The following is a 24,962-nucleotide window of genomic DNA, read 5'->3' on the forward strand; positions in this document are numbered from 1 at the left end:
GTCCCACATAAGTTATATGAAATACCACTCCGGATGGAGGGGGATATAACTAGAAAAATTAGAGCACTCTTTTGGGAGAAGCTCTCTAAGGGTTATGACATTCTTCTAGCTGAACAAGACTGGCCACCTGAATTTGTCAGGGAGTGCCCACATGGCAAAGACATTATTATGCCTGCCTTCTCCAATCATATTCCAATTCATGAAAAATATACTTATGCAAGGAAATGGGCGGTATCCCAGGTTCCTGCATTATATAAAAATCATGTAGGATGCAATGAGGATTCTCCTCATCATAAAATCCTTTTAAAAACTAAACCAACTGCACAAAGACAGTACCCAGTTAAGCAAGAAGCCAAAAAACAAGTCAGGGAGATATTAGATCTACTTGAATACCAAGGGGTGATTGAAACATGCACCTCGTCAATGAACAATCCTTTGTTTCCTGTCTCTAAACCAAACAATACATATCATCTAGTTTTGGATCACAGACATTTTAACTCCTGTTGCAAAACCTTTGCAGTACAAAATGCACACAGTGCAGCACTAATGAACAACATTGTGCATAAAAAATATAAAACGACATTAGATATTTCTAATGGTTTCTTCTATCAAAACCGGAAAGCAAGTATTTGACCGCTTTCTCAATCATGGGGACACAGCGTCAATTGTGTGTTCTCCCCCACGGATTCAAGAATAGTCCAGGGTTATTTTCAGTCAGAGTAACAGGGTTACTACAAAACTATGATGAAGCATTATCATATGTCGATGACATCTATCTAACAGTCGATGACTTGGACAGGCACTTGAACAGGGTAAACACCATAGTATTTAGCTTCGCCTCTGAGGGGTAGAAATTCAATAAAAAAAAATCACGAATTGCCAACCTCAATGTCCTGTTTCTAGGATATGAATTATCAGTGAAGGCAAAAGCCTGGCGGCAAACTTTTTAGAGAAATGTGTGCTGCTCCAACCTCCAAAAACACTGAAAAACTTACAGTCAATTCTAGGTTTCCTAAATTTCGGAAGAACTTACATTCTATCTTTTGCAGAAAGGGTTAAACCTCTGTACAAATTAATCAATCCTGATTTCAAAAACAGTTGATTGAACTCAAAAACACACAGACATGTTAGAAATGAAACATTTACAAACACGCGTAAACGTACGCAACTTAGTGATCCGAATCATTCCAGGAAGATGCGGATTCATGTACTTAACCTTTAATGAAGGAGAAAAAGTACCCATAGCTTACAAATCACACTTGTACACACAAGCTGAAATGAAATTCACTACTACAGAAAAATTCTGACAGCGGTTCAAACTCCAGTAGCAAAAGAGAGAGCCCTCGCACAGGGTAAGCGCATAATGGTCGTTACTCCTGTACCTGGCTTAGAGGCAGTGACAAAAGCAAGCATTCCAAATGCAATGGCTTTACATCTGAGATGGATACAATAGGTTAATTCTCTTGCTGCAACAGACGTTGAATACGTTTTTGACCCCTTTTTAAAAACACAATTTTTTTTACAATACGAACAAGAATGTCCTATGCCCACTGAGATTCTGCCTCTAGAACAGTACGGATGTATAATTTATACAGACGGATAAGCACAACCCGCAATTGGTGGTAAAGAAGCTTATAGTGCTGCATGTGCGATTGTTAAAGGTCACTGGCGAGATGGTAAATTCTGACCGATGGTCACAAAAACGCAATCTCTCGGAGATTGTACAGCTCAGCAAGCTGAACTACAAGCATTCAAGATGGCACTTGAAAAAAATGATTGCACACTCATAGTGTGCGATTCCAATTATTGCGTTCAATCTTATAATAAATACTTGCAGAACTGGATTGAAAACGGTTTCAAAGATGCAAAAGGTGGCACAATCAAGCATAAGTTGCTTTGGGAACAAGTAGTTCAGTTACGAAAAGAACTACAATTAGCTCACTTGATCCATACACTGAGTCATCAAAGTGATGGCGTTCCCGTTGCAGGGAATTCATTGGCTGGTGAAGCCACGAAGGCAGCTGTGCAAACGGCTTCTGTAGCTGCAATCACTTGTTTAAAAACTAAAAAAGACGGCAAAACAATGCTAGCTGTCAATGCTTCAAGCAAAGACAGTGGTAAAACATTACCAAAGGGCTATTCACTCAAATACTCATACATAACTGATGCAAATAATGTTCCTTTTGCTCGAATCCCTGGAGTGGGGGACAGAGTAATTCCAAACATGGAACATAGATTTGGACTAATCTTAGCAGCACATGAAGGGCTCGCCACTGCATATGCAGGTGTTTGCGCTACAGTATCATTACTAAAACAGTTTTTTTGCAGGACTTAAATGAAACAAGAAAAAGTCAAAGCAACGTATTGCAGAAGCCAACGACCACTGAAGAGAAACCACCCGTCCCAGGAAGGCCTGCCTGGATTCCAAAGATTGGGGATCTAGTCAGAGAAAATATCATGGCCCAGAAGGAATTTGGGCCTTCTTACAGACAACCAGTACCTGTGCTAGCAATCCACAGATCAAGAACAGCGTTACTGCCTCCCCTTGCTGGAAGAAAGGAGAACAGGTTTGTATCCATCGACCTGGTCAAACCCCATCATGTGGCCAATTATAAGTAGTAGGCCAAGTGGATTCCAAAGATGTAGCAGATGCCCAAATCTGGCTACAAACCAAGAGGTTCAAACTGAGAGACTGATAACATTTGAAGACTCTGCAGTACATAATAAAGGACTATGCAACAAAGCCGTGGAACTTGTGCCTCTTGAAACCCAAAAAACAGTTGGTCAAGAAATGCTTGTCTACAATGAAATAGCAACTGACTATACTAATATGACAAGTGATCAAGTGGTTCCAGCAAATTCATCGAATCCTGAAGCAATCCCTACAATTGACAGAACTGCCTCTGGCTATTTCATTAACTTTGATACGTTTTCCGAGGATCCCAGCAAACCTGAAACTACGCCAGCTAAAAGAACTTTTTAAGAACAAGCAACAGAACACTTTCATCAACTGGAAAAAACATATCTGGTTGCACCATGGGTTGAAGTATGGGTTGTTTTAGGTGTACTTTTTCTTCCACTTTGGTTGACTCTGGTATTTACCTTGTGAATGCTGATCAATGGCAGATATAGTACAAAGGACACAGCAAGTAACATCAACTTACTCCTCAAGCCACACAAATCATCCCATCATGAACAAAGAGACTTGTCATCAGTGAACATCACAGCCGTTCCTATACCTGGTGGTACAGCTTCGGGCAGAACTGATTATGACATCCTTGGTCCTGCAGAGCTGTTGAAGTTCCACACCAATTCAAGGTTTTCTTGAGTTACTTTGTTTCACCCAGCACCTTTTCTGATGATTGGGACTTTGAGGCTGTTAATAATATGATGTCAGACTTAGAAATGTTTGCAAAATTTACAAATCATGAATACTTAGAAGGTTCATCAAATTATGAACAAATGTACTGTTATAATCACTATGGTCATCATTTCTTGCATAAATCTGCAAACGCTAGAAATGTACTGAAATTAAACCAATGGGAACATTGTCCAACACCACCGAAAGGTAGCTCAAAAACATTTTATGACAAATTTCCATAGGTTTTAATGTTTCAAATCCAGAAACATTTTACTTTAAACATGTTAATAGAACAGTAATGTAAAGTATGTTGACGAATACAAAGCAAATTTATTCTGCGGCCTTTTATGCTTTTATGCTATTAGGCTTTGACTTTTGGAAAGTCACCATTGAGACAAAAACGGTCTGGGGCACAAAGGCCTGGCAGGTGCAAGGATTAGAAGCCTTTTTTAGAGCCTGCATTATCCCAGAACAAATAATGTTTTTGAATGACACTGTTCTACAGACATCTTGTCTTGGGTCAGCCAAGATAAAAGATTTAAACAAACCGTCCAAACCTAAACCAGATAGTGAAAACACTACAGAAGGGGGGTCGACGTATATACTATTTTACTTAACAACAGAACAGATCCTGATTGGAAAAATGGTTAATCTGGGCCACAGACACATCCAAATGTCAAGATAGATTCCTGAATAAGACACAAGGTTCACATTCACTAGGCCAATTACAACATATGTCCTGAGACAACATCTAGGAACAGTAACATCATACAGTGTGGGAAAACTGTGCCTTGAATGGATACAAAAATCTACACTAAAGGAAGTAAAACAAAACTTATATTTACTTAAAGATGGTGTTGATTTGAGGGACTTCATACAAGGACCTACTAAACCGCGTCATAAACGTTTTATATACGCCGGTATCCATGCCCAATATAATGAAGCATGGAAAACAACGCAAGCAGGGACTGCAGAACGAACACGAGAAATTGATCGTATTAATTTAGAGAAATCTCTCTTTGTAGTATAGTATTCTCTGCCATAGACATAATGGAACAGGACTTGGTCATGTTACAACATGGTCAGTCACTATTGCGTTCTATAAGGATTTTGGCCTGGACATTACAAAAACTTTGTTATGACTATGTGCCTTGGCAACTAATTAACACCGTGTCATTGTTCTCTGAATTTAACCTTACAGATAAATAACCCACTTTGGCACAAAGGGGAGCAGACTATACAGTGCTGAGCATTGAGAAACTGGAAAGATTACCATTAACGGTTTCTGAGAAACCAGCAACAGAATGGATAATAGACGGTACAATCACTCTGCCTGTTATAATTTTTCCATTTTCAGTATTGTTTGAAACATATACCAGCAGGCATATATGAAAGGTTGGATAAAGTATACATGAAGACATCCTGGGATTTTCCTTATACACACAAATGATGGAGTGTACGAATTGCGAAAATGCACTAAGCGGTTCACTCTCATGTCAGGGCATTAATTTAAATGGGGCCTGCGATTGTTCCTCAAACAACTTATCCTGCCACCAGCAAGGTTCTCCAGCTGCAGTGATTGATCCCATTTTTAGGCAGCTTTCTAATGGAAGTTACATTAGGTTGAATGATCACACCTGCTGTGGCATGTTGCCAGGAACCCCCTCTCTCGTAACTGTGTCAGCCAGGGTCACTTGCTGTGTGCAATTATTGTTTCCTAAAACTAAGACAGACGGGGAGTCGCCGTTATGGCCTTCACTGAACATCTCTTCTATACGAATTGATACTTTAAGCAGAATGAAAGCCATTCTTTTACAAAAAACTGTGCCACTGACCTCAGCCAAAGAGACGTTGATCTGCAAGTTGCAAGGACTTCTGCAGAGATACATGCGCTTTTATCGACAAACTGCCCTATACATTTCTCAGAAATGTTAGGTCGTATCTTAAACATGTCTGATACGAGTGGTATTGTACATGTATTTAAGACGATTTTTTCAGGACTGTTAGCACCCTTTGAAGCAGTCCTAGGCATATTTTCAAACTTCGTGCACTCTGTGTTTGGCGGCCTGCCTCTCGTTTTGGGACTCGTAGCAGGGATACTATTTTTGCTCATTCTGCTCCGATATGGCAAGCCAAGTCACCATCGACACCCAGATCACCTTGGAGAACACTCTCCTGGCAATGGAGTGTCATGAACGCATGATACAAATACTTGGATTCACTCGTTTGAGAGATTTGAATACCACGTGGATTCTATCATTCTGACCAATTAAGCAAGATTGCATCTTAACTGTTCTACGATGCCTCCTATGTGGAGAAGAACGTGTACTAGACATCTGTCTGACACTCCCATCGGTGCTTCCAACTGAAGTTGATACTTTGCTTGAACCAGTAACGTCTCATGCACTGTGTTGTCCTCAGCGGCTACCAATCCTGATGACGGCATTCGTTGAGATCTCACAGACACAAAATGCAGACGTGAGATACGTGGAGCAACAGACACTCAGGTTCCAACTACTTCTAACATTGCTAATGCGTCTGACGCTGACGGTGATGCTTCTCATCTATGTGCGGTTGATCTTCTTAACGAGGTAGTCCAACTTTCACCTACAATAGTAGACAAATTCTTTACAAGCTTAGAAGATTTGGGGCCCGATGTAGGTAGCCAAATACCGGTCGGTAACGGCCGAAATTCGGTAATTTCGGCCCTTTCCGACCAGAATAAGAGTTTCGAGATGTATGTGGAAAAAAAGTGTCCGAATCAGTAAAAACCAGTCGGTAAAATACCGATTCGGTATTTCACGAATCGGAATATACCGATTTCTTATTTACCGAGTCGGTAAATAAGAAAGGGTATTTTCCGAATCGAAATATACCGAATTCTTATTTACCGAATCGGTAAATCAGAAATGGTAAAAATGGCATATCGAGATGTAGGAAACCTAAAAACATACCGAATACCATGAAAATCGGTATTTAAGAGTCGGTATTTACCACGGAATGAAAGCAGGTGGAAACCAGGTGCAGGATATAAAAGAAGGCCCCAAAATGCAACAGTGCAACCACAATGGCGGCTTTCTTCATAATGACAAGGCGGCTACGGATACAGGCAGCAGGAGAGAGGGTCTGGCTAAGGGAGGACCAGGTGTATAGGCAGAGGATCACCCTATTCCAACTGACTGAACCAGAGATCCTGCAAAGGTTAAGGCTACACCCCAGAACCATCCTGGACTTGATCAGGGACCTCCATCCATATCTGGAACACCCAACCCCAAGAGCACATGCCATCCCACCCCATGTGCAGGTGCTGTGCTGCGTACACCTTCTTGCTTCTGGGAGCTGCCAGAATGTGATTGCTGTGGCAGGTGGGGTGTCCCAGAGCTGCCCGTCATGTTTCTTCAGTAAATTCCTTGACGCCATGATGCAGAGGATGGGACACTACATTGAGTTCCCTGACACACCTGCTGAACTAGCAAAGACCAAAACCAATTTCTACCAACTTGCACACTTCCCGCACATCATAGGCTGTATCGATGGCAAGCACATCCCACTATGCCCACCTGCAGCAACAGAACATATTTATAGAAACCGGAAGTCTTCGCATTCAATCAATGTGCAGGTGATCTGCAACGCTGCCAACATCATTACCGACATTGTTGCCAAATTTCCAGGGAGTTCCCACGACTCCTACATCTTCCAGAATAGTGGGATATACACACGCCTTGTTGCTGGTGATTTTGGGGATGGATACCTGCTAGGTAAATAACTGTGAGACACCCTGATAGTCAATGAAGAAGGATCAATCATGAGTATGTGACTAATCATTATTTCATTTTCCACCCAGGTGACAGTGCATATGCCCTGCGTTCATTTGTCCTCACCCCCTACCTGAATCCATCCACCAGGAGTGAAAGGCGTTACAACGTGGCACACAGAACAACACGTTGCGTGGTGATACGCACTTTTGGACTGCTTAAAAGCAGATTTCGCTGCCACCATAAGAGTGGAGGCGCACGGCAGTACACGCCAATGATCTGTCGCAAAATTATTGCGACCTGTGCCATGCTGCACAATCTTGCCACCAAGGAGGGCACAGAGGTAGAAATCACATATCATGAGGACATAGATGATGGACAGAACAAGCCGATCACAATGCAACAGGAGCAGCGCCAGCAACAGATGGCAGACTGAGACGCGCAGACATCCCAACCAGATATTTCTAATAGAGTGAGGAGACACAGGCATGTTTAGTTCCTGAAGCACTCAGTTTAATATGCACTACTGCACTTCACATATACCAGTCGACATGAATCAAATAACATCCGCATTTCACACTGGGTGGCCAAAGTTCACATCACTGTGACCTGTCCTGTGTTCAGGATTATTTGTTAATGCCTGCGCTTACCCAATATGGTGTGGGAGCTACGGGACAGGAGGTCAACTTGCGCACTGGTGCCAGCCAGGGTCTTCTGCATGGAGCCTGCTGCTCCGACGAACGTCCTGTACAGTCGTGCTGGATCCACCCCTGCTTGTGGACTCCTCTGTGTCCCCGACACACGTGTTACCAGCAGTGGCTGTCTGCTGTGTCAGCAGTACCTCCATAGCAGAGGTCACTCTCCCAATCCCCCTGGACAAGTCACTGCAGCAGTGCACAATGTCAGTCTGCATGTTCACTGACCGGCGGCATAGCAGGGTGCTTGCAGTTGCCAGCCGGTTGATGGCCTTATTCTGCTGCTTAAGTACGTGCCTATTCCTGCGCCTTTCTGTCTGGTCACTCTCCAGCATGTCACAGAGGGAACCCATGCGCACACCCATTTCCCTCACCCCCTCTGCCATGGACTCCATTCCTTTTGCCATGGACTCCATTCCTAGGGCCATGGAGCATATCCCCCGATCAATGTTTGACATCCTGCTGTTCAGGATGCGCACCTGTCTGTGCACTGCCATGATCCCTTTGGCCTGCATGCGCTGGATCTTCACCATAGTGGTTTCCAAACCAGCAAAGACCCCCTGCATATACTGCCCCTCGTCTCGCTCACGTGCCCTACAACCACGGACACTAGCACGCACAGATCCTGATGAACCCTGTTGCCCTGCGTTGCCAGCCAGTGGTGGAGTGCTAGGTGTGTGAACCTCCACCTCTTCTTCATCAGAGCTTTCTAGGATACTGAGTGGTGGAACATCCTGCCTCCTTGGCCTCACATGCACAGAGGACCCTGAGGTTGGTGTTGTGGCACCTGCAGGTGCTGCCGGAGTCTGTGTCCCAAACAGCCAGGGTGACAGTGGCTGTGCTGTGGTGTCTTCCTCCAATGCTGTGGGTGCCTGCGCTGTGGAAGTGTCCTTAGGGACAGTGCTGGGTCCTGATGTGTCTGAAGGCTTCTCCCTCAAATCCGTTGCTGGTGCACTCGCCTCTCCTCCCTGCGCTGCGCGATGACTCTCCTGTGGGCAGACATGGACAATGATCACCTGTGTGTCTTCATTAAACACATTCCTATCACACAATTTCCTAAGCCTCAACTGCTTCTGTATGGGGAGTGTGGCATGACATGCTGAATTCTGTGTTGGCTGCTTTGATGTATGTTCCTATGACTACGACTACCATGATGCATTGCTGGTGAGTACTGACATGTGTTCTGGATTGTGATTCAGTCACCCACCTTGGGGAAGGGGCCAGGGAATGGGTGGGGATTCATGTCCATGCATCTTACCTTTCTTTCTTGCAGCTCTGGCTGAGCTGTCAGCTTCCCCGATCCCGTGTATGCATTCCGGCTCCATGATGGATTCCACCAGCTGCTCCAGTTCAGTAAGGCTTGGTGCACGGCTCTTCCCTCCACCTGTGGCTAAGGATTCTTTCCTCTGGGTTGCAATCTTCTTTTTGGTGGTGATCCTCAGATCATACGACCTTTTTTTGATATCTTCAATTTCCCGATGTGTGACCCCTAGGGCATTTACTTTGCTCTGGATCGCCAGCCAGGTGTTTCTTTTGACAGACTCTGCTACTTGCAGGGACTGTCTCCCAAAAAGCTGGCTGTAATGCTGCACTGCCTCCTCCACCAGCACCTGGAGCTCAATTATGCTGAATTTTAGCTTCCTTTTTCTGTCACCTCCATCCTTCTGGCCTTCCTGGGACTCCATGGTGATGCTCTGCTGGGCTCAGTGCAGCCTGCTCCTCTGTCTCCCCTCCAGCTCTCCAAACAGTTCTGTAGCTCTGCACCTGCATGGGTGTGGCCACCTCCAGGTACTGGGGTGTGATACTTGCATCTGATTGGTTGATTTCTCAGTTGCTTTGTTGTGGGGTGTGGTGGGTGTCCCTGATTGGTTAACCGGCTCACATGTCTTCTATTCGAATTTTCGAGATCGGATTTTACCGATTCGGTGAATACCGATTCGGTAATATCCGAATCGGTATCTCCCATTCATTCCTATGGACCTGGAGGACCATAGGGTTGAATGGGTGATACCAATTCGGATATTACCGATTCGGAGATTATCGAATCGGTATTTACCGAGTGTGGATTCCGATTGTTACCGATTCGGTATTTTTTTACCGATTTTTTAGCTACATTCAGGTTTCCAATTCATAAATACCGATTCGGTATGAAACGGTATTTAAGAACCGGAAAAATGAACTTACCTACATCGGGCCCCTGATGTTTTCACCCAACAATGACACTGACTTTTGAAGTTAGCACACAGTGTTCTGTGACACTCTGAATTCGACCTTCAGTTTTGAAAACAAGCTTCTAACTTTGGAACTCTATTTTTCTATGATCTGATTTTTTTTTCCAAGTTTGTATTTTATTTTTGGCACAAAGTAATCTGCTTAAAGTAGAACTATTCCTAGAGAACTAGAATTCTTTGAATACTTCCAAGAGAAAATATTTGACCTTGTCCACACTATATCAATTTATATATTCTGTCATGGAATGGTCTCAACTTTTCTTCTGTATTTAAGAGCCATTTCATAAATGTATTTTCAAGATTCATTCGTATGGCGTTTTTTCAAATGCCACCTACATGCTTTGAATGAAACAATTCTTTTAAATATGTACAGCACAAATGCTCTTTTCATGTACAACCATTTTGAATGCATTTTAATGTATTTTGGGTGGGGTTTGAACACATCATGTTTAGATGTGTTTTATGTGTTTAGAACTTAGTAATGTTGTACATAATAAAGTGGAGTGGGTGTTGTGTGGCGTTTTAGGCTCCGAGTGAATTTTCCCCATTCATGCCCTAATATAGGCATAGAAATCAAGCCTTTATTTAGACATAACCCATGCAGACCAAATGCAGGCATTGTTACTTCCACCCGTCCCAAACGTCACAACGATTTCTTGGACAAATGGCTTAAGCAGTCAGGGACCTTCCCTTGCTTGAATATTGATTTATCCAAGAACTCATGTACTTTGCATTACGATTGTAGCAGTTCACTTTTTCTTGCATGAGGACGCAGTAATACTGATTTTTATCTATTTCTTTTTGTGTGGTACGCCAAACTTTTTCCATCTTTCTACAATGTTGTTTTGTTGTTATCGAGGGACTGTTAGAGGCTACATTATTGTACTATTCTCCATCTCCATCCAATGTCTGGCAAGATGGAAATGTATTTAGGGCGAGTCAGGAAGATGGAGCAGGACTCTGAGGAGTGGAGTGGACAGTTAAATGCAGACACGTGCAACTCCAATAGGTAAATAAAAATAGGAGACGTGGTGATGGATTTGTTGTGGTTTGATTTGAACCAGAAAGACAGTTATGCACACAAACAAAGGAAGGGAGAAAGTAACAATTTGAAAGCCTAGCTGTCAGGGAAGATGAGCTCGTCCTCAAACCCTGGTGGTTCGGACAGTAGGTCATGTAACCCACTCCTTATGTCTTCGAAGTCGCTCTCCTCTTTCTGCTGTGATTCACGTATTTTTTAGTCCAGTGGTATGAAGTGCGGATTCATTTTGATCATGGCTAACCTCTCCACGCTTTTGGGGGAGAGACTGGTCCTTTTCATAGTACAATGGCACCAGCAGCACTGAAAACACGCTCAGAAGGGACACTTGCGACAGGGCAAGTCAGATACTTTATCGCCAGCCTGCTGAGCACTGGCCATTGACTTCTTTTCCCATACCAATACGCCAATGGCCTTTGCTCCATGAAGACCTCTTTGTGTCATCCAGATAGGCCTGGACCATCCGCTCAATGTTCTGTGGTGCTCCGATTTGCTTGGCCTCTTTTAACTTTGCACCAGCAATGGACTTACCCATCCCTTTCTGTAGAAACCAAGCAGCTATTTTTTTGCTGTGTCTGATGAAGCAGATCCTGTTGGTGCTGTTGTTGATGTTATTGGTAGTGTTGGTGACTGCTGGGAAGCAAACGCACTGCTCTCATGCTCTGAAGAAGAACTTGACTCTGGATGCCCTGTAGTACTTGAATTGTCCTGGGCTGGCACTGGCAGGCCTCTAATTGAGAGCTGTTCGTTTTCTAAATCAGAGGCTTCCTCAGCTATTAAAATGTTGTACTTGCCAACATCCCCTTCTGAAAAAGGAATTACTACATTACTGTTCAGAAAAAAATTGTACCTTGCATCCAAAATTGTGGCAGTAATGTAATGTCGATGTGACACAATCTTATTTTGAATCCTTGTATTGTCAGATAAGCGGACGGCTAAGGCGTTCGCCAAATAAACTGCATCTACTTTGTCTTCCACACCTTCGTATGTTTCAGACACCTCCTTCAGCTGTTCCTCTAGCATGTACAACAATGGGATAGCTTCACCCATAGTACAGTCCTCCCTGCTGACTGTACATGTGAAGACCTCAAAAGGAAGTAGCATCTCTGTCAGGCATTTAACGAGGTCCCATTGCCACATCTCAATGGTCATGGCTTTCACAGTAGGATCCCCTAATCTTCTTGTCATGACATAAGCATTAAGTGGTATGTACTGCTCAAACAGATAATCAAGACAACAAAGAAACAATTGGCCAGGTAGGTTATTTTTACAACAAAGTCTGGTACCACTTACCAAAGTAATCTAAGTGGACACACTTGTGGTTTAGTATTTTTACTTATTTTTTCTTTTTTAGCAGTTCATTTCATGAATGGCTGAAGAAGGGTACAATCAAATAGCAACGAAATTCACATAAAGTATATGCTTATTAGACATGAACTGTACAATCACCGTGAGTGAAACATATTTACAAATATACAATTAATACAAACAAAACAGTAAAAAACGAGAAATGCCTCGACAGAGGCGGCGAATGAATATCCGACCGGCAGGCCCCGGAGAGACATCGCTGAGTTATACGCGAGTGACCTCTGCGAGGAGACATCAAACAAGGGTGAACACTGAAAATCCCGCCTACAGAATCGCAGTTTCCCTGACAAGAAGGAATACAGTGTCAAACACGCCACAGTTCAGTACAGGACAAGTTTCCAGTCCAGGTCCTGAGGAGAACCCCAGAATATCGTGTGGGTTCGAAACGCGTTGGCACGATACTGGAAGAATTTACACGAAGGGCATATCAGGAGTTCTATTTAAGATTAATTTAACCTGATTTTTTGGCCCTAGAAATCGGTGCATTCCAGTATAGGCAAGCTAGCAGGCTAATAATTACATTCAAAAGGCTTCCTGCTGGCTTGTAGGTTAGATACTAGGACTGGTGCCTTGAACATTCAATGAGGATAGGCATTTATCGTTTTTTACTGTTTTGTTTGTATTAATTGTATATTTGTAAATATGTTTCACTCACGGTGATTGTACAGTTCATGTCTAATAAGCATATACTTTATGTGAATTTCGTTGCTATTTGATTGTACCCTTCTTCAGCCATTCATGAAATGAACTGCTAAAAACGAAAAAATAAGTAAAAATACTAAACCACAAGTGTGTCCACTTAGATTAATTTGGTAAGTGGTACCAGACTTTGTTGTAAAAATAACCTACCTGGCCAATTGTTTCTTTGTTGTCTTAGATAGAGCGGTCTAGGCCAGATAGTGTACAGACCCAAGCCTTATTTGTTTCTCCAAACAGATAATCAAGCATGTAATAAGTTGAGTTCCAACGTGTTAGCACCTCCTGGATGAGTGCTTTGACTGGCATTTTATGCTCATGCTGAATGACCCTTAGTTGCTTCCGGGCTTTAAAAGAATCGTTGAAATGTGTGCATATTATTCTGCAGGTGGTCATTAAGTTACTGACTTTCCTTTCATTTTTCAGAAAGTCTTGAACAACACTGTTAATGCAGTGTGCCAACCACAGGACTCTGAAATAGCCACCATCTTTCATGGCCTTAACTACATGACTACCATTGTCCGAGGAAACAAAACCAATGTTAAGCCCTCTTGGTCACAGCCATTCAAAGACCTTGCTGTTAAATTCAGCCAAAATGTTTGCAGCAGTATGAGATTTCTCCATAGCAAACATGGCTACAGTTGCATGTCTGCAAGTCTCATTAAAAATCTCAACAGTGTCAACGCCTGCAGATAGCTTTTCTCTAACACCTGAAAAAGAGATCCAGTGTGCTGTGATGCACATGTAATCAGTGGCTTGGCAACTGGTCCATATGTCTGTTGTCAGGTAGATACTATGAATAGCAGTCTGATGTAAGGCTTTTCCAAGCAATTCCAGCACGTCGTGATGTAGTGCTGGAACAGCAACTCTGTAGTCGGCAGGGGAAACCCAATCAACCCTTGTAGGCTTGGGCACTAAATATTTAAAGTCACAGTGTGCTACAAGGGACTTATTTAGGGACAAAGAATCTCAGTTGTGAGTAGTACATACGTAACAGACTCAGGTGTAACAACAGAATATCACAATTTGTTTTACTCTGGAATTAATCCAAGGAAGGATAACAAAAGAGAACACACGGAGAGAGTTTATGATTCTGAAAATATTCTGTATTGATATAGTGAAACAATCAATTTACATTGTGGGAGACAGGTACATGGAAATAAATCAAAGCAAAAGAACTGCGAAAAGAGATGTAGTTAATCACATTCCTACCGTTCACAGCTCAAACATCAACTCCTGATCAGTGTAACAAACAACCAAAAATGATTAATAAACTCTGGTCGAGTGATGGTGACAATGCAGCACTATTAGGAGGTGATGGAGGTGTCGACGTTTCGGTCTAATGTGCAGTTGTCGAATAGACCATCATCAGGACTAAGCATTTCATTGCAGAAAGAACTCCCTGAAATTTCAGTTGTATAGGTATTGGATTTGGTTTACCACTGGTGAAGAGAATTAATGGGGGATGAATCCGATCTATTTCTCTGGTGTAACGGAAAAATTCCGTTGTATGATGAACACAAATCAGTAATGATGCGTAGCTTCGTGTTTTTGGTCAAACGAAGAACAGCGTTGTACGTCGGGATCCGGGACCAACGGCAACTCTGGCAAAATAGTAGCGGCTGGGAAACTTCCTTTTTGGGCAGATCGTTGTCACAAATTCCAGAAAACCCACCCCTTCAACAGAAGAAAAAGGGAGAAGGTCCAGTGCTAACATTTTAGCCCGCTTTGCATTGTAGAAACGTACTATTGGGTAGTTGCGTTCATACTTTCCCTCCTGCCTAGTAAACATGCTAAGAATGGCACGCTGCGTGGTATTTCTTTGTGTTCAGCTCGATGCAGCACTTTGCATTGCAGTACTCCTTGGTGTCTCCTGCTGACTCTTACTCTTGTGCCACTAAGATGTTGCTGATGCGGAGGATGTGGGCTGTACCACTGCAGTGCTGTGGACAGGGCCACTTTGTGTACCACTACCAGATAGAATGTCTCCCTCTTCTTCTTCTTCCTGTTCGACCGTGAATGGTTCCACCAACATCAATGGTTCCAGTTTTTATGCTATGAAGGTGGTCCTCCCACTTGATTGGTGGTGTTTTTTCAAATGGGTCATTTGGCCTCTGGTACCATAGTTTGTACCAAGATTACTACGACTAACAGAGGGGAAACATCCTAAACAACGAAGTCTAAATCACGACTTACCTGAACAACGAAGTCAGAACAACGAGGAATTCTGAACAACTAAGTCCTTAACCACGACTCTTCATTTCAACGAATTCCTGAACCACGACGTTCTTAAACACTACTCGGAGCTTCCTGTGAAAGTTGAGCCAAAACTTGAATCAAAATATACTACCGGAATCGGTCAAGAATAGACACAGTATGAGAAAGCGTAGGTATGTTCCTTTAAAGAATTGGTTACCGCTCTACGTGCCGGGTCGATATGAGGCAGGGTTACATGAATGGGTCGTCTTGAATTTATGTCCTCTTGTTCCACGCCGTCATTTCCTCCTTTGTGAAAATGTATACACGGCTGTGTTGACAACTCACAGAATTCTTTCATTCTTTGTTCATTGTTAAACCATGCGTTTTTTATGCCTTTCATTTGTAGTTGCCCTTGTTCACATGTCCCTCACGCAGTGTCCACGTGACAACCTGCTCCTTATTTCATCAATCTTGTAGATCCAGTATTTTTCTATTCAAGACATCTGCTGAGCATTGCTTTACATTACTGTGGTGAGCTGCTCAGCTGAAGAGTGCTAGATTCACAAGGTGGGACTCCTTTAAACAACGGGGAGTGCTGTGACACAACTGAGGGTTTGTGGCAGCTGAATTCTAGCAGTGCGTGCTTGTCTTTTTATGTGAACCCCAGTGAGGAGGCACCCTATCGCCTCTCCCTGGTAAACCCACATAGAATGTCGTGAATGGGCCCCTCATACCTTATTGTATATCAACTGTGCCTGAGTGTGTTTGTGCATCCTGTGAGATGGGGAACGAGAGTGAAAGAGAGAGAGGGAGAGAGAGACAAAGAGAGAGGAGAGGGAGTTGGAGAGAGAGAGAGGAAGAGGCAGGGTATTGGACTAAGACATGGACGTAGCAACAGCTGCAATTCATAAGAGTACGGTTGATGTTTGTTAAAAAAACGTAAACAAAACAGCGACTCGAACAATTAAACAGTTGAAAGCACATTCATTTGCTAAATGATTTGAAGCAAGTCATTGTAGACACTACTAACAGGGTTAGCGAACAAGCTCAGTCGCTCATTAGAATTTATGAATTTTATACATCAGAAATATGGCTATCTTTTTGAGACGCCCCTTCAGGTCTATATTTTCGAGTGCCCTGGCTACTTGTTTATGTTTTTACTGGGAAATACAGCCTGGCACCGAGTGGAGCTGTAGACAATGGACGAAAGAAGGATTAAATTATCCGGCACTGAAGGGCAGCAATGAGAGGAGCCATGGCCATGTACAACGCAGTTGGAGACATTGGTGCGTGAGAAGTAACAATTGAAAGCAAGCCTGGGGTTGTTTATCCTTCAAAACAGCGGAGTAGGCGAGGCTGCCTGTCTTCAGGGGTCAGAGGAGCAGGATTTGACAGTATGGTTGGTTTGGGATGTTGATGAGGCAGGGAGGGTTGTTTACTTTAAAACAAGAGATAGACTTGCGAAACATACGTGGAATAAAATATCTATGAAATGGGTAAACAGCAATTAAAAAAATATTTTGTAGAAGTATTGTTATTACAATAGTGCCATCTATTGGCCAGTCACAACATGGTTTTTATTTCGTGGTTTAGGAAGTCGTTGTAAAAAATAGTAGTGGTTTAGTATTGCTCGTTGTTTAGCTTTCGTGGTTCAGGAAGTCGTGGTTTAGGCAGTAGTTGTTTTTTCATATATCCCCAACAGAGGAATGACAAATGGAGCCTATAGCAATTTTCTCCTCCTTTACGCTAACCGTAAAGAAGTCCCACACTAGGGAGCTTAACTTTTGTCTCCTGACAGAGGTACCACTTCCAATGCCGGATGAACTGGAGGGTGTGTGTTGAATTTGACTATGTTGCTGCGCAGTAGTACCACTACCTACTTCTGCTGAGGTGGTGCTTGTGCTGGATGTAGGACGCTGCCGGCCCTTTGCTAATGTAAATATGGAAGCTGGAGGTCGTGTTGGTGTTGCCTGTGTTTGAGGTATGTGTGCTATATCCCTACTAGTCACAGCCATTCTGGATCGGGTAAAAATGTTGGTCTCCATGTCCTCGGGCCGGGATTGATGCTTGTGATGACTGGGTCAGACTCATCATCATCATTATCCTGCTGTTCTACATCGACCTCCATAAGTGTAAGGCTTTCTGGAACCTTCCTTTTCCCTAGCCTGGTCTTGGGATGTGTCTCCCTCTCATGCTCAGGTTGTTGTGGCTTTCAAGTGAGATCTAGAACATCAGAAGCGATGCTTGGTGAAAACGCGATGGACGAGCCCTCCTTTTCCTTGGTTGAGATTTGGAAGACAATAGCATGAGTGGCTTCCTCTTCTTCTTGCTCTGCATGAGGCTCAATATCCTGAACTGCCCCTACTTTGGGAGGAATGTAACAACAACTACTATTGCGGGCGGTGGTTGCGGTTGTTGTTGTTCACCACTCATCTGCTGTGTTCCCTCATGCATTGATTATGTACTACTTTGAGATAGCGATAAGTTTAGGTCAGGCTCAGCATCACTACTTTCCACCATTAGGTTGGCTACCTCTTCCACACTCATCTGCTTGGGCATGGGTTGGTGGGTTGGGCACACTGATGCGGAGGTGCTGGCCCCAGCGTGCCCCCCGGACACTGCTGCTGCAGGTGTACTTTTTGGTTTCCCAAAAAAGGTTTTGGGGTCAACACCAGACTTTAGTGTCACTTCCTTCTTCTGTTCTTCCTTCTTCTTCTCTGCAACTTTCTTGGTCTTGGAGTACCTGTACCTGCTTTCTTTGGGCCCATCTTCTTCAGATGTCAGCAGCACTCAGTTGCACAAGTTGCAGAGATGTCTGGTCAGGTCACACCACACGTCACGTACAACAGAAGGACGTCCGTCGGGCAGTACAACTGGCGATGAATGATGACAGACAGCTCCTCCTCAGTCTATTGTACACCTACAAGCAAAGAAGGCAGAAGAACATCAGTCAAATGTGGAATTTGTTGTGCTTTAATTTTAATTATTAGTAGTGTTAGTACACTCAGTAAGAGTAAGAATAACAAAGAACTAAAATACAAATGTAGTGGAAGTGGAACATGTTTATCCTTAATTTGTACATCATGTCGAATGGATGCAGCATCAGTAACCTGCAGCAGATAGCAATGGGGATGAAAACAGTAAGCCAACAGAAACAATGGAAAGACACACAGGCCTATGTGGCAAAAACAAAACAGCACACTACTACTACCACCACCACGACCCCCAGCCACATGGTCATTCATCACAGGCACATGGGTAAAGCCCAGAAAACAATAAAATCAAGCAGGCCTATATCCCTATATGGCCAGACAAAGGAGGATGCCTGTTACACATCACAGCTTAATGCAAAAAAGAAATTCCGCATGGCTAAAAAGGTTGGAAAGTTACACAACAACACATACAGCAAAGGCATTTATTAACACACATCCAAAAAGTTAACTACACCCCAAACACCACATCTGGGAATTCAATCCAATGCCATCCATACCCTAAATGATGTTTAAATTCAACAGACAACATAGAAACAGCTACATCAAGCACCCCCGATGACTACATCTGGGACTCTAGGCCTACTGGCAGAATAGGCCACAAGTTTGGAGGCCTATGGCAAAAGCACAGTGGAAGGTCACACAAAATGGCCACCACCACATGGCCTGGCCACCCACAACAACATGAAAAGAAAGAGAAGACAGACAAGGCATGCCTATGGCAAAAGCACAATGCTTGGCTTCACAAAATGGCCGCCACCCACATGGTCAGCCCACCCTCAAACAACAAAGTACATACAAAGGACAGGAACAGGAAGTTGAGGTCTCTCGGGAACTTCCATCCTCTTTTTAAAAAAAATGAAAGCCAAAAAATGACTCCATCCTAAAAAAAATTACAACCAAATGACAACCTGATAATTTTTTAGAAGGTTTTATGCAACTCGAGACATATTGCTCGTGAGATTGCAAATTCGGCGTGTTCGGCACCGCGAACTATACAAAAAGTTGTTATCGCGTGCACGAGCACGCACATTGAGCGCGCGAAGAAGACAAAAATTGTAAGGTCGCGTTGTCGCACTGTGCAAAGTTACCAAAACTATGCACGCTGAATTCCTAGGGTTACCTACTGGCAGCAAAAGCCATATTATTTAACACACACCCAAAATCTGAAATTCCACCCCAAAAAACAAATTTTGCAAATCAATCCAAAGCCATCCATGCCATACATGATGTTACAAATTAAACAAACACCACAAAAACAGTTGATTAACTTTCATGCACCCATGATGACTCGAGTAGTACCTCTGGGCCTACTGGCAGAGTAGGCCACAAGCTTGGAGGCCTATGGCAAAAGCACAAAAAGGCCGCCACCACATGGCCAGGCGCTCACAAAAAAAAAGGCAAGGAATAAAAAACAGATAATGCAGGCCTATGGGAAAAGCACAATGCCTGGCTTCACCAAATGGCCACCACCAACATGGTCAGCCCAAGAACAAGAAAGTACATAGAAAAAACTCAAACAGGCCTATATCCCTATATGGCCAGACAAAGAAGGATGCCTGTTATTTACACATCACAACATAATGCAAAATAGAAAATCTGCATGGCTAAAAAGGTTGGAAAGTTACACAACAACAACACATACAACAAAGGCATTTATTAACACACATCCAAAAAGTTAACTACACCCCAAACACCACATTTGGGAATTCAATCCAATGCCATCCATGCCCTAAATGATGTTTAACTTCGACAGACAACATAGAAACAGCTACATCAAGCACCCCCGATGACTACCTCTGGGACTCTAGGCCTACTGGCATAATAGGCCACAAGTTTGGAGGCCTATGGCAAAACCACAATAGAAGGTCACACAAAATGGCCGCCACCACATGGTCTGGCCACCCACAACAACATGAAAAAAAGAGAAGACAGACAATGCATGCCTATGGCAAAAGCACAATGCTTGGCTTCATAAAATGGTCACCACCCACATGGTTAGCCCACCCTCAAACAACAAAGTACATACAAAGGGCAGGAACAGGAAGTTGAGGTCTCTGGGGAACTGACTTCCTCTTAAAAAAAATGAAAACAGAAAAATGACTCCATGCTCCAAAACCTACAACCAAATGACAACCTGAGGAGTTTTTTTTGCAAAATGAACAAAATCATCATTTTTGAGAAGGTTTTATGCAACTCGAGACATATTGCTCACGAGATTGCAAATTCGGCGTGTTTGGCAGCGCGAACTGTACAAAAAGTCATTATCGCGTGCCCGAGCATGCAAATTGAGCGCGGGAAGAAGACAAAAACTGTAAGGTTGCGTTGTCGCACTGTGCAAAGTTACCAAAACTACGCCAGCTGAATTCCTAGGGTTACCTACTGGCAGAAAAAGCCATATTATTTAACAAACACCCAAAACCTGCAATTTCACCCCCAAAAACACATTTTGCAAATCAATCCAAAGCCATCCATGCCATACATGATGTTACAAATTAAACAAACACCACAAAAACAGTTGTCTTTGTTTAACTTTCATGCACCCATGATGACTCGAGTAGTACTTCTGGGCCTACTGGCAGAGTAGGCCACAAGCTTGGAGGCCTATGGCAAAAGCACAGTGGCTGGTCCCATAAAATGGCCGCCACCACATGGCCAGGCCACCCACAGAAAGTACATACAATGAACTCAAGCAGACCTACACTAACTATAGGAACTCCTAGGGTTATCTATTGGCTGAAATTCCACTCCAAAAAACACAGTTTGCAATTGAATCCAATGCCATCCATGATGTTTAAAAACTTGAAATTCAACAGACACCACAGAAACATGGTTGGACCCATGGGTACCTCTGGGCCTACTGGATGAAATTTCAAAGAAATACAAATTGGCCCCTATGAAAGTACAGGCCTCCCTCAACAATAATTTTTAACAAGGATTGAAAAGCTCAGAAAACTGTAGGTAAAAAAAAGCCCAAATCAAACAAACATGTACACCAATTCTCCAACTTACTTGTAAAATAAAATTTCATATCCAAAAGTCCTCAATAAATCCAATCCAATGATGTGATGCAGCAGACATAAACAAAAAGTGATCCTTCCAGCTCTAAATCCAAATGAAAGTGAACAGCACATGGACAAAGCACTCGGAGGAGCCTGCTGGACAGGAACAGGAAGTTGGAGACTCAGGGGCACTTCCTTCCTCTTGAAAAAAAGCGTAGAAAGAAAAGAGGACTCCTTGCACAAAAGACTACAGCCAAATCACAATCTCAGGGGTTTTTCTGAGCAAAATGATCATTTTCGAGAAGGTTTTATCATGCTCGAGAGATATTCTGTGCCAGATTGTAGTTTCTGCGTGTTCGGAAACGCGATCTTACCAACACTGCGCCGGAAGGAAGATCGCGCGTCCTAATGACGTGATTGCGCATCCAAATGGCGTGATCGCGTTCACACAGTCTTGCGGGATGTGCGGCCGGATTCCAAACCTTGAGGCGCATGTGACCGGGAGAGAAAATCGAGAAGGCGAACGCAGAATCACGGTAAGTCGTTACCGCACACCCGAGTACGCTATTGAGTGCGCGAGGAAGAAAACAACTGCGCTACGCTGTAGATTGCAATGTATTCGACAACGTTGCGTTCACTGCGAAGCGCGAAGTTGCAGCAACTTCGGAAACTCCGCGAGTGGAGCGTAGTTCACCGACCAGGGTTACTAATATCCCCATGTCTTTAAAAAGATGTACAAATTAATCTGATTCTCTTGTCAAGTGCTCTCAAAACCCAAGCCAAATCTGCACAATATGAAACCTCTTAAACCGTAATGTCAATTAAATGTCAATGAGTGATGAAACTCATCAAGCCAGAATCTAGTTTTAAAATGATAGTATGATCACTGGTGATACTGATACTCGAAAATTGTAAAACCTTAGTCATAGGAGTACCCTGTAAGTAACCTCTTGGGGACTGGTCTTAAAAGTGAAATGAGCTTTTAACACATCACTTTATTTGCATCATGCTGGTCAATTGGAAATGGACTACCCTAAATGCAGGATTGATAACTCTCTCAGCAACTTCATTTAAACATTCAGTGACATATTTTTCAATCTTTCATGCACCGCTACACAGCAAGGTATCTTGCTGTACTTTGCTGCATAAAAGAAAAAAGGGAAGGATTGTGCCGTATTTAGCAATATACAGCACATTCTGTCTGCAGGGGGGGCCTTGTGTAGCTTGATAAATCTCACTTAGATTTTTCCCCGCCCTCGCACATTTTTGCATAGCACAAGGGCAATGCAAAACCATGATAAATATGGGCATTCGTTTCTGTTCAATCACAGAATGCTTTATTACAAAATGATTCACCAAGGAATATTCCTTCTTGTGATTACTAATGATCAACAGTCTCTCACTCACATTCTTATCTAATATTTTGCTCATCCAAATTGTGCTAGGTATTGCAGGGTGAAGAGTGATGTTAGAACTAAAGCTTTTTTTATTTCAATTCATGTGTGTCCATAAGTGACCTGGAAGCCTTTGCAGGAACGAGAATTAGCCCTAATGAGGTATATACTCTCTCCAAACCAGTCATGAGTTGAATAGAAAGGAATACTGCAAGAAGATATAGTTGTATATGTAGGTGTATGATTGATGCAGTTTAAGTTTGAATCTTCTGCTGCAGTTTTGTCCCTCTATGGAGTGAAAACATTGATTTCTTCAATGGAGTTCTTTGTCAAATGGTTCGTTGATGTCCTTGTTTTAAGATGATACATTTCAATTGGTAACTTTGATTATTCTGTCTACTGACACACATAATTTGTATGAGTTTCTTACAGTTTCTCTACCGAATGGAAAAAGTCTTCCTTAGCATAGACATGGGCCTTTTCTTGGCATACCACAATTCTATATTGATGATCAATATTATTTATTTGTTCTAGTATATACTGCAGAAGATGAGTAAGCCCCTACTTAAAAACTGTACATTCTCAAGTGTAGAAACTCTCCGAACGACAATGCCTTCCTTCAATTTGTTGGATGAGTGCCTTTAAATTGTAAAATATTTTGTTCTGTCAGAATTCACAGCTCCAAAACTGGATTCCTCCACTTGTACTGAGAACAAGTCCTTTTATGTAGGAATCCCAAAGATATAACCATGAAAGAAACATTCAACCAACTACAGAGCAACACAATTGATGGTATGTCCTATGTATATGTATGGCTCAAGTCTAATTTTCTAAAAATTCTCAATTTCTCTAAAACTGAGGTGACAAATTATCGAATGTGTAAGAATAAAGTATGTTGTGTCAGCTGTTTTTGATTTGTCTGAATGCATTTGGAAGTATACTTGAGTATCTAGAGTTTCCAGTTTATTCAATAATATTTTGAATTGACCTTCTGCTCAAATGAGAGGACAAGGAGTGGTATCATGACCCACTCAAGGATGTATGACATTACAATGCATGCTTTTACCACGCATGCCTTTACAACGCAGTTTTTACAACGCATGCCTTTACAAAGCATAGTGCTTTTGGGCGCTGGATAGTGAATAGTTTAATTTACTATTCCAACTCCAGTCCCCGTGGATAGTAGGGAAGGTGTTGGATAGTAAATTAAATGTATTCCCTATTCTAGAGCGCCCCCCAGCGCAATGCGTTGTAATGGTTTGCGTTGTAAAAGTTGCGTCGTAAAGGCACTGCGTGGTAAAAGTTGCGTTGTAAAGGATGTTTCCCCCCACTCAAGGCTTCACATCCCATGAGTCATGACCCTCCCACACTCTCCTCCTCAGGGGCTTGTCTTTCACCTTCCTTTTTCCTTAGAATCATGTTTGATTTTCAGTATACCCAAGACATTGTTCTTCTTGTTTTTTGTCACTCACCCTTTTCCACGCTTTTCAATTTATATGTCACACCATGAGCCAGTCGAATCAAAGCACTCAGCTTTGTTTTGGTGTCATATGCTGATGACACACAAATTAAGGTCTCTCTACCCAATAATTCTAAAGATACTATGACTATTTTCCTCAACAGCATACTAGAAGTACAATTGCCTCAAGCTGACCTCAGGAAAAACGGTAGTGCTTCTATTTGGCAACTAGGTCTCCATCTGGTCTCCCTACGTGTGGCTGCAAGCACTGGGTATCCTTCTGACCCAGTCAAAAAAGTAAGACATTTAGGGGTTGTATTTGATAACAAACTCTCAACTCGTCACCTCTGCATCCTTCTACACCCTTAGGGCAATTAGGAAAGTTCTCTCATACCTTCCTTTCGATTTACAGAAGAATGTTGTAACTACCTAAATCTTCTGGAAAATAGACTATTGCAAGGCTCTTTATTTGTGCTTGCAACCAAGGCTTCTAACCAAGGCTTCTAAACGAACTTCAGATACTCAAGAATGTAGCAGCTCTTATGCTTCTAGTGATTCCCAGGTTCCAATCAGCTTCCCTTGAGCTAGACAAACAGCACTGGTTACCAATCAGAAAGCACTTTGCCTTTGAGGCCCTCTGCATTGCCTTCAAAGACCTGCCTGTTATGGACACAGAGTTTCTTAAGCACAGTTTTATTTGGTACATCCCCACAAGGACGTGCCATTCCACTTTCACCAAAAATGTAATGGTCCCCAAAATCAGGCTTTCCTTT

Source organism: Lissotriton helveticus, chromosome 4_1, assembly GCF_964261635.1.
Source record: "Lissotriton helveticus chromosome 4_1, aLisHel1.1, whole genome shotgun sequence".
NCBI classification, from domain to species: domain Eukaryota; kingdom Metazoa; phylum Chordata; class Amphibia; order Caudata; family Salamandridae; genus Lissotriton; species Lissotriton helveticus.